The 11,336-nt window shown below is 47.9% G+C and overlaps 1 long non-coding RNA gene across 1 annotated transcript; it reads left to right on the forward strand.

Moving 5' to 3' along the window:
• The first annotated feature begins 4,132 nt into the window (after window positions 1-4,132).
• LOC139208916 (uncharacterized) lies at window positions 4,133-10,801 on the forward strand. Its single transcript, XR_011585193.1, has 2 exons — window positions 4,133-4,241; window positions 10,521-10,801. It is a non-coding gene; the product is annotated as an uncharacterized lncRNA (long non-coding RNA).
• Window positions 10,802-11,336: the final 535 nt, after the last annotated feature.

The raw sequence follows: 11,336 nt of genomic DNA on the forward strand, positions 1-11,336 counted from the left end.
TTGGTCTCCTGTTCTGTTCACCTTGTACACCTCAGATTTTACATACAACTCAGAGTCATGTCACTTACAGAAGTTAAGGAGATAGTGATCGACTTCAGCAAGAAGAGGACAGCTACACAGCCCCTGAATATCCTGGAAGAGGACATTGCCACTGTGAAGGAGTACAAGTACCTGGGTGTCCACATTGACAATGGACTGAACAGGAGGTCCAACACCGTTTACAAGAGGGGGATGAGCCGCCTCTACTTCCTGAGGAAGCTCAAATCCTTCAACGTGTGCAGCAAGATGCTGGAGATATTCTATCAGTCTGTTGTAGCCAGTGCCCTGTACTGGGCAGTGGTCTGTTGGGGGAGCAGCATCAGAACCGGCGACACCAACAGACTGAACAAACTGATTAAGAAGGCTGGCTCTGTGATTGGCTGCAAACCGGACACTCTTGAAGTGGTGGTGTGTCAGGGACCAAACAGTAAAGGCAGGGACACAAGAGTAAATTTTCAACATTAAGGCTTTCTTTAGCCAAAACAAAATAGGAAAATCAATATTGCAAACTGATTAAAATACATAAACAAGAAAAAGTATAATCCAAATAGTTAACTCAGGGCCCTTTAAAGAAACTGAGGTCAAACCCATAAGACAACAAAATCCAAAACTCCTCTGTCTTCCCTCTTCCTCCTGAGTTCAGAAGAAGTTTGAGGACATGTCCAGAGGGTTCAGAGTATCAATTTTAGTGGCTACTCATGACATTGGCATGCAAGGCGCTTAGTCTGGAGGGGTCTGGCTGGAAAGTGTCCGAGGCGAGCTTTGACTCCGTCACTCCATTACGCCATGTCCATCACTTTATCATTTGTCAATTATTAGTACTTATTATCGTTCATCACATTATCCTCCGGAACCCTTATACAATGGCTTCCTGTCTTGGGGAAAGTCAATTCAGGGTTAATTCACCGCCAGTTCACTGTTAAAGCATGGGTTCGTGGCAACCCCTCGTCACAGGACAGTCCAGGACAGTCCTGGTTCGACGGGCTACAAATACTTACTATGACATGAAACAAGGAATAATAATACTTTCCTAGATTGGACGGACCACACAAATGCTCCAGACTAGACAAGACGATCTGGCACAGGACAAAGGGAGACGCAGACTATTTATACATGAGGTAATGGGAAACAGGTGGAAACAATCAGGGCAGGGCAGACAATCACAAAGGCGGGAAACACACAAAGATGGTTGATGGTCCATCCTGGACCCGGATGCTCTTGCCAACTACAGACCCATCTCACACCTCCCATTCCTCTCAAAATTCCAGTCAAGTTTTCGCTCAGCTCACAGTACAGAAACTGCGCTAGTCAGAGTCACCAACGACCCCCTGTTCATTTATGGTGTTCAGCAGGAGAGAGAGCGCCGTGTTAGTGTTTGAATCAGGTGAAATATAAACAATGCTTGTCTATGACCATGCTGTTGTTACACCAGTAATCATGCACGTAAATACAGAGTCCCCCTCCCCTGCTCTTATGAGTCTTTAGTCCAATCCCAGCAGAGCAGAGTGCGTCCTGCTAGCTGCACACTGGCATCGGGGATCTTCAGGTGAAGCCAGGTCGTAATAATCAGACACTTAAGGTGGCAGCAGATTTGGTGATTGTGTTTATGTGGTTGTTGAAATTAGGTCAGAGTCCATCACAACATCAAGATTTCTGGCTTGATTTGTTGGTTTTTGTAGGGCCTGCTTGTTGCTTTAATTAATGTTTTTCTCCTGACAAAGGAAAGGAACAAAGAGAAAGAACTTCACGCCATGTTCTTTCTCACCAAAGTCGACTCCCACTGCTCCGTGCTGCCATTCACAGACCAGTGCGTCCGTAACTCGCCAGAGACGCGGTTTAACGGACTTTATCCTTGCCGCCATCCAAACCGGACCAAACCCGCCAGGCGCGCCAGGATTGCAACACTGATCGCTCGATCCCAAGTAAGAGGCTTATGCCTGGGCAGAGATAGTTTTAAAATTTATTGTGTTGTTATTATATTCCTGCTGTTGAAACCGAAACTGAAAGCTAAAGTTGCCGGACCGCTGTGTACCAATTTTAGGCTACTGCTAGTTTGTTTTCTTAAGTTTCTGTTCGCTACAGTTAATGGTCTTCTGGCTTTCTGTTAGCTGTGCTTTCTGTTGCCTGGTATAACCCATGCAAGGGATTCTTGCGGTTCTTGCGTAGTGACGTAGTCACCTCCGTGACTACGTCACTACTCGACGTCTCCCCTCTCTCTCTCCCTCTCTCACATAGACACACCCTCTCTCACACACACACACACCCTCTCTCGCACATACACATACACACGCTGAATGCTTGATTATGTTGTTTATAATAACGTATTAATAACTGCTAATTATCTGCATAAGAGAAGTTTGTTGAACAACGTTTTATTGATTGTTGATCGATGTGCTGAGTTTAATTAAACTCTGTTGTGCATTTAAAGAGTAGTTGTTTGTAATTATTGTGTCTATGTGTTGTGATAACAGCTGGTTGTGATAGTCTGTGCTCGAATTCAACCCTTCAAGTTCACTTATAGGAATGTAAGATCAACATTTTTAAATGAACTTACTGTGAGACTAAATTCATAGATTGGTTATTGGTCCCTGACCCCAGGGTGGTGCCCCAATATTGTTAATCTAATTAATAATTTTAGTGATATTAATAATGTAGCAGCATAGAAATTGTGTTGCCATTATTATATTTTGACGGTGCCAATTGGCAGCACCATAGCCAACCACTGACAGCGCCATGGCTATTTAAGGGGTGGATTTCCCCCTGCTGGCTCTCCCTCTCTGCTTCCTGGTTGGTTGCGTCACTGCCGGCTCGACCACGCTCTCATCGGGCAGGGCCCTTGGTTCGAGTGCCCCGGAGTTTTTTAATGGATCGTGTACCCCGCTCACTGTCGGCACGGTGATTCTTGCGCTCAGGTGTGTGGCGTCAGCAGCTGACAACACAGTTGGCGCTGCTCGTAGCTGGGGATCGCTGCTGCTTTGTTGGGACCTGCTTTGTTGGGACCTGCTTTGTTGGGACCTGCTGCGTTGTGTGGATCGCTGCTGCGTTGTGTGGATCGCTGCTGCTTTGTGGAGACCGGCGTCAGTGAGTTTCCTCGGCGTGTCCGCTATAACGTGCCGATTTCCATCGTCCGTCCGGTGGAGAGGTTCTGCTTCGCCAGCTGTGGACCTGCCTTCTTGAGACAGTTGCTTTTCCCTTGGCTTGCATCACTCGCAAGTATTGCGTGGTACTCTGGTGTGCTGACTGTTAATTGACTGGCTTGATTGGAGCCCTTTTAAAGTCTGTTTGTTGGGAGTGTGGGTTGCATTTTTGTTTTCATTGCCCTTCTCCGTTGTCTTGATTTGTTGTATTGATTATTTTTGTATTTAGATTTATTTGTTTAGATATTTCATTTGGGCAGAGTTTTTCTTGTTTCTTACCTTATTTCTTTTTGTATTTTGAGTAACTTATATTTGGCAACTGGTAGTTTTGTTTAGTTTAATTGATTTCTGCTGCCATTTATTTGTTTTTGTATATTGTTGTTCTGTTGGATTACTGTAACCCCACTAACCTGTGTGTGTGTTTCTTTTGTTTTAGTTGCTGAGGTCCGGTGGTCTGGTGGTGGGATCCCCTTTTGTGTGCTGTGCTCCCTGGGATTCGGGCATCCTTCACGTGTGTGTGTGTGTGTGTGACTGTCACAGCTGGGTGTCTTCTCTTTTTTTTTTGTTTTTGTTGGGATTCACCGCTCCATCAACTCGTGCACCGGTATCCTCAGCTTTAATTTAGTCCCCTAGTTTAATCCCTGTGTGAATGGTGTGTTTTTATATCATTTTAATCAAATTCTGTTAATAAAACTTATATTTTTTTTGAGATTGGAACACTGTCTCTTGCTATCTGAGTGAACGGACCTGTGCGCCTTTAAAGGTGCGTCATTCAGTTCTTTGGGCTGAGATCCCAAAGTGGCGTTGTCTGGCAACTTGATTTGTTAAATAGAGTAAGAACGACTATCTTTTTATTTTCCTGACCCTCCGCTCGCCACAACCTGGCGTTGTCGGCAGGATTTACTCATTTAAAGGCAGAGACGTGTGTTCCATCTCATGTTTGTTTGTTGTGTTTTTTTTTTTTGGTTTTAATAATGTTGCTGTATTTTTCTTGTAGGCACATCAGAGCATCCTAGTTTAAAGGCAAAGCAGCAGTGGTTCCCAGTCATCCCTCGTACAAGTGTGGTGAGATCTCTTCCGCACCCTTTGCTTTTCTGTGTTCTCTCATTGAGATTATTTACTAGTATTTTAGTGAAGTTCGCTGTAGCAATGGAGGCCGAACTGCAGGAACTCAGAGAATTGGTTGCACAGTTAAAAGCTGATAATGAGCGGTTGCGTCGTGAAGAGGTTGACCCTAGTGCCGTACCATCCACCTCATCGTTACCTGCTGCCCCATCTACTGTTGGCGCCCCTGTAGCGGAGAGACTAGTTTTTGTTCCCAGAGATAGGAAGTGTCCCATCTTTAGGGGAAGAACAGGCATAGGTTTGGGTGAGTGGGTGGAGGAGGTACAGGCATCTATGAGGGCTAGACATTTATCGCGGTCTGACCAGGCATTTTTTCTGTTTGACCACCTTGAGGGAGAGGCTAGAGAGGAGATTAAGTACCGTGCCACTGCAGAGCGAGGAGACCCTGACAAAATACTAGCCATTTTACAGGAGCTTTACGGGTGCACCGAATCCTATGTTGCCCTGCAGGAGGCTTTCTTCTCCAGGAGACAGCAAGAGGGAGAAACTCTTCAGGAGTTCTCCCTTGCTTTGATGGGCCTCATGGAGAAGGTTGAGCAGAGCGCACCTAGTCGCATGCCCAATTCACAAGCTCTGTTGAGAGATCAGTTTGTTGAGCATGTGCTAGATGGTTCTCTGCGCCGTGAGTTGAAGCAGTTGGTGCGCAGGCAGTCTGACCTTACCTTGCTTGACGTCAGAGCCGAGGCTATCCGATGGGAGCGGGAGGGTTTGCCTGGTGGTGTGAGAGGCCGCAGTCATTCAGTCCCCTCAGTGGTTGGTGTTCAGTATGGTGTCCGTGTTCCTTCTCCGAGCATCATTTCTTCGCCCCCAGTGTCTGAGATGGCTGAGATGAGGGAGATGCTCAAGCGTCAGCAGGAGCAGCTCAGTCAGCTTACTCAGAGCATTTCTCTGCTGCAGAGCTCTCAGCAACGTAGTCGTTCCCCTCGTCGTAATGGCCCAGTAATATGCCGGCGCTGTCATCAGCCTGGTCATTTTGCAAGGGAGTGTAGAGTGCATGTCCCCCCTCCCTTCCAGTCTCACTTGCAACCTCCGTCCAATACTGTTGTGCGGGCTCGTTCCACTTCGGCGTCGGAAAACTAGTGCCCACCGAACTGCAGAGCCACAGTTTGGGTGGGGCCGCTACTGGCTCACAGGCTGTTTCAGATAGTTTAGACACTTCTAAGCTGATTTCTTCTTGTCCCCATTTAGATGTGGACATGGGTGGAGTGAAGGTGCCTTGTTTGGTAGATACTGGTTCCATGGTTTCTACTATTTCTGAGAGCTTTTTCCGCCAGCATTTTGAGCCTTGGGGCCAGGAGCGCCTCCGATCATGTCATTGGTTGCAGCTTAGAGCCGCTAACGGCCTAGCGATCCCCTATATTGGCTATTTGGAGCTACAGGTCCATCTTTGTGGCAAGTTAATGCCACATTGTGGGGTGCTAGTTGTGAAAGACCTGCCTGGTGGTGTGCCTTCACAGGTACCTGGTGTCTTGGGGATGAACATCATGCATAAATGTTACCAAGAGCTTTTTGGACAACATGGTAAGGCTTTGTTCTCCCGGCCTTGTGTTTTTGATTCCCCAGAGCCCCTTGTGCAGGCACTGCAGCAGTGCCATCGTGCTAGTGCTAAGTCCCGGCCGGACAGTCCAGGGAGGTTAAAGGTCAGGGGTAAGAGAGCTTGGCGTATCCCTGGTGGTGTCATGAAAATTGTGGCAGCCACCTGCTCAGAATTGTACTCAGACTCCACAGTGCTGTTTGAACCGTTAGATTCTGGTTTGCCAGCGGGGTTGCTTGCTTCCCCGGCTCTGGTACGTGTGATCAGAGGGACCGCATATATACCAGTTGTGAATGTTGGCTCAACTGATGTGCTGTTGTATCCCCGGACTGTTGTTGGCACATTAGACACGGTAAATGTTGTCAGTCTTCCATCAGGTCTCACTGAAGTGCCATCAGGTGTGGCCACAGTGTCGTCTCAGACAGTCACTTCCACAGTACAGCAGCAGGTGGATGACTTGGACCTGTCATCATTGTCACCTAAGGAGCAGGGTCAGGTGAGATCCCTTCTTAGCCAGTACACACCTGTCTTTTCAGCTCATGATGGAGATCTGGGTTGTACCAACCTAGTCTCTCATGACATCCCTCTGGTTGATGATGCCCCGGTCAGGCAACGCTACAGGCGCATTCCACCCTCTGAATACGAGGTTGTAAAAGAGCACATCAACCAGTTGTTATCATCACAGGTAATCAGAGAGAGTAGTAGCCCCTATGCATCTCCCATTGTCCTAGTCCGTAAAAAGGACGGCAGTCTCCGCATGTGTGTGGATTACCGGCAATTGAACAGTAAAACCCGAAAAGATGCTTTCCCTCTGCCCCGCATAGAGGAATCTTTAGATGCATTGTCTGGCGCCCGCTGGTTCTCTACTCTGGACCTGGCCAGTGGCTACAACCAGGTACCAGTTACAGAAGCAGACCGAACAAAAACTGCCTTTTGTACACCATTTGGCTTGTTCGAATGGAATAGGATGCCCTTTGGCCTTTGTAATGCACCCGGCACTTTTCAGAGGTTGATGCAGCGCATTTTTGGAGACCAGCAGTGTCAGTCGCTGTTATTGTACCTTGATGATATTGTTGTGTTTTCATCAACAGTGGAACAACATTTGGAGAGACTGAAGGTTGTGCTGAGCAGGCTAGAACATGAAGGCCTTAAGGCCAAGCTCAGCAAGTGCTCCTTCTTTCAGAAGGAAGTGCATTACTTGGGCCATGTGATTTCTGGCGATGGTGTGTCAACTGATCCAAGTAAAATTGAAGTGGTTGCCAATTGGCCGATTCCCACTACAAGCTCAGAGTTGCGATCTTTTCTTGGTTTCGCCAGTTATTATAGGCGTTTTGTGGAGGGTTTTGCCAAGTTGGCAGCTCCCCTTCATAAGGTTGTATCTGAGTGCGCCCGCTCAAAGACAAATCAAAGGTCTAAGCATGGAGTTATAGGGTGTTGGTCTGCAGAGTGTCAGCAGAGCTTTCAGGCTTTGAAAGCCAGACTCACCACTGCACCAGTGTTGGCCTATGCAGATTTTTCCCTCCCCTTCATCTTAGAGGTCGATGCGAGCCATGGTGGCTTGGGAGCAGTGCTCTCTCAAGAGCAAGCGGGCAAAGTGAGGCCAGTTGCCTACGCTAGTCGAGGTCTGAGGCCCACTGAAAGGAACATGGTAAATTACAGCTCTATGAAGCTTGAGTTCTTGGCCCTTAAGTGGGCCATGACCGAGAAGTTTAGAGAGTACTTGCTAGGGCATAAGTGTGTTGTGTACACCGACAACAATCCCCTGAGTCACTTGTCCTCTGCTAAGCTAGCCGCTACTGAGCAACGTTGGGCAGCTCAACTTGCTGCATTTGATTTTGAAATAAAGTACCGGTCAGGGCGGAGTAACACCAATGCAGATGCCCTCTCTCGTCAGTTCCCACCTGGTTCTCAGGATGTGGAAGCCATGCTTCCAGGTACTGCCATGCCAAAGCCTTTGCAGCAAGCTCTGGCTTGGCGAACAGTCGAGGTAACTCAAACCGCCATCGCAGCTTTGCCACAGCATTCCCCAGCTGACCTTTGTGCCCTTCAACAGGCAGATCCAGTTCTGCAGGACGTGCTGAAGTTTTGGGTTAAAGGGCAGCGTCCCAGCCATGAGGAGCGGCAACAGCTGTCCCGCTCTGCACTGGCTCTGCTTCGGCAGTGGGACCGCCTTATTGAGAGGGATAAAGTCCTTTATCGCAAAGTTTTTAGATCTGATGGTGCGGAAGCGGTGCTTCAGTTGTTGTTACCTAGTGCACTGACAAATGAGGTTCTCACCAAAGTTCACCAGGAACATGGCCATCAAGGGGTGGAGCGAACATTGGCGCTCCTGCGGTCTAGGTGTTATTGGCCTGGCATGTCCTCTGATGTTGCCCAGTGGTGTCAGACTTGTGAGCGTTGTCAGGTTGCCAAGGATGTTCACCCAACAGCTCGCAGTTTCATGGGACATCTGTTAGCATCCCGGCCAAATGAGATCCTCGCCGTTGACTACACCACCTTAGAACCTGCCCAGAATGGTGTAGAAAATGTTTTAGTGATGACCGATGTGTTTAGCAAGTTCACAGTAGCTGTCCCCACCCGGGACCAACGTGCCTCCACTGTGGCGAAGGTTATAGTGGCTGAATGGTTTTACAAGTTTGGTGTACCAGCTCGTTTACATTCTGACCAGGGCCGTAATTTTGAGAGTTCTTTGATTGCACAGCTTTGCAGCTTGTATGGCATTGCGAAATCGCGCACTACTCCATACCATCCGGCAGGAAATGGTCAGTGTGAGCGATTTAATCGCACCCTCCACAACTTGCTGCGCACTCTGCCAGTGACTCGGAAGAGAGACTGGAACTCATGTTTGCCCCAACTGTTGTATTGTTACAATACTACTCCCCATCAGTCTACTGGGGAGTCCCCTTTCTTCCTGATGTTTGGCCAGGAACCAAGGCTCCCAGTAGATTTCCTGTTGGGTAGAGTGGAGAGTCCAGTTAGTGGCCCTGTCCATGAATGGGTTCAGGAGCACCAGGCCCGGCTCCAGATGGCTTTCGAGGGAGCTAGGGAGCGGTTGCTATATGCAGCCAACCGTAGAAAGCAAAACTATGACCAGCATGTTAGAGACTTGCCTTTGAGTGAGGGCCAGTTAGTGTTTTTGCGTGATTTCAGTGCCAGAGGGCCTCATAAGACCAAGGATCGGTGGAGCTCTGTTAAGTATCAAGTGTTGAGGATACCTAGAGAAGGTGGTGCTGTGTACACCATTGCACCAGTAGATGATGGGACTAAGGTTAAGCAGGTTCACCGTTCCATGCTGAAGGCTGTGGTCAGAGTAAACTCACCTGGTTCAGCCTCTGCCCATCACTCACCACCTGCAGATGAGCCACCCTCTGAGGATGGGCCTGTGTTTGAGTATGATTTGTTGGTTTTGAGACAAAATCTCCCTGAGGCACCTCCTGTTGTGCTTGCAGCACAGCCTCCGCCTGTGACTCAGGCCATACCTCAGGTGCCATTGGACCTAGACCTTCCCACAGCTTCACCTGTTGGAACATCAGTGTCTATGGCTGCTCCCCCAGTCAGTCCTGGTCTCAGTGATGTCACTGTGCGCAGGACTGCACGATCCACTGCTGGACACCACTCAAATCCTCATCGTCTCCCACAGCCACCTGCACGGGCTGAGGCTGGTAACCCTTCTGTATTTGTGTCAAACGCTGTCTCAGTTCTATTTAGGCCTTGGAGTTAGCTTTCAGGTTTGCATTGATTTATCCATCGTCGGGGCGACGATGCAAGGAGGAGGGGTAGAATGTAGCAGCATAGAAATTGTGTTGCCATTATTATATTTTGACGGTGCCAATTGGCAGCACCATAGCCAACCACTGACAGCGCCATGGCTATTTAAGGGGTGGATTTCCCCCTGCTGGCTCTCCCTCTCTGCTTCCTGGTTGGTTGCGTCACTGCCGGCTCGACCACGCTCTCATCGGGCAGGGCCCTTGGTTCGAGTGCCCCGGAGTTTTTTAATGGATCGTGTACCCCGCTCACTGTCGGCACGGTGATTCTTGCGCTCAGGTGTGTGGCGTCAGCAGCTGACAACACAGTTGGCGCTGCTCGTAGCTGGGGATCGCTGCTGCTTTGTTGGGACCTGCTTTGTTGGGACCTGCTTTGTTGGGACCTGCTGCGTTGTGTGGATCGCTGCTGCTTTGTGGAGACCGGCGTCAGTGAGTTTCCTCGGCGTGTCCGCTATAACGCGCCGATTTCCATCGTCCGTCCGGTGGAGAGGTTCTGCTTCGCCAGCTGTGGACCTGCCTTCTTGAGACAGTTGCTTTTCCCTTGGCTTGCATCACTCGCAAGTATTGCGTGGTACTCTGGTGTGCTGACTGTTAATTGACTGGCTTGATTGGAGCCCTTTTAAAGTCTGTTTGTTGGGAGTGTGGGTTGCATTTTTGTTTTCATTGCCCTTCTCCGTTGTCTTGATTTGTTGTATTGATTATTTTTGTATTTAGATTTATTTGTTTAGATATTTCATTTGGGCAGAGTTTTTCTTGTTTCTTACCTTATTTCTTTTTGTATTTTGAGTAACTTATATTTGGCAACCGGTAGTTTTGTTTAGTTTAATTGATTTCTGCTGCCATTTATTTGTTTTTGTATATTGTTGTTCTGTTGGATTACTGTAACCCCACTAACCTGTGTGTGTGTTTCTTTTGTTTTAGTTGCTGAGGTCCGGTGGTCTGGTGGTGGGATCCCCTTTTGTGTGCTGTGCTCCCTGGGATTCGGGCATCCTTCACGTGTGTGTGTGTGTGTGTGACTGTCACAGCTGGGTGTCTTCTCTTTTTTTTTTGTTTTTGTTGGGATTCACCGCTCCATCAACTCGTGCACCGGTATCCTCAGCTTTAATTTAGTCCCCTAGTTTAATCCCTGTGTGAATGGTGTGTTTTTATATCATTTTAATCAAATTCTGTTAATAAAACTTATATTTTTTTTGAGATTGGAACACTGTCTCTTGCTATCTGAGTGAACGGACCTGTGCGCCTTTAAAGGTGCGTCATTCAGTTCTTTGGGCTGAGATCCCAAAGTGGCGTTGTCTGGCAACTTGATTTGTTAAATAGAGTAAGAACGACTATCTTTTTATTTTCCTGACCCTCCGCTCGCCACAATAAGGACACTTAGAAGTGTCCAGTCTTATTAATAATACATTTTATAATGTTGCCAATAACCAAACTAGCCCTTCCAGTGCCCAACACATCCCTACTTTTTTCATATCAATTATCAGATACCCATGGTCACCACATAACAGCAGCAATGAAACATGCATCTCCAAATTCAGAATGGGCACTTTTACGCATGGCAACACAGCAAGGTGACATTCTGTACTCTACACATCAGATGAAAAAACTGTAACACAAGAGATTCAAAGGTTATGCCCTTAAATCTTTTGGATTAAAGTAGCCACACCATTCCAGCCCACTTTAACCCGACAGTCTAATATCACAGTCCAAATCACATCCATAATGTTAACTATTGTGTGC

The sequence above is a fragment of the Pempheris klunzingeri genome, chromosome 10 (genome assembly GCF_042242105.1).
Source record: "Pempheris klunzingeri isolate RE-2024b chromosome 10, fPemKlu1.hap1, whole genome shotgun sequence".
Classification (NCBI taxonomy): Eukaryota; Metazoa; Chordata; class Actinopteri; order Acropomatiformes; family Pempheridae; genus Pempheris; species Pempheris klunzingeri.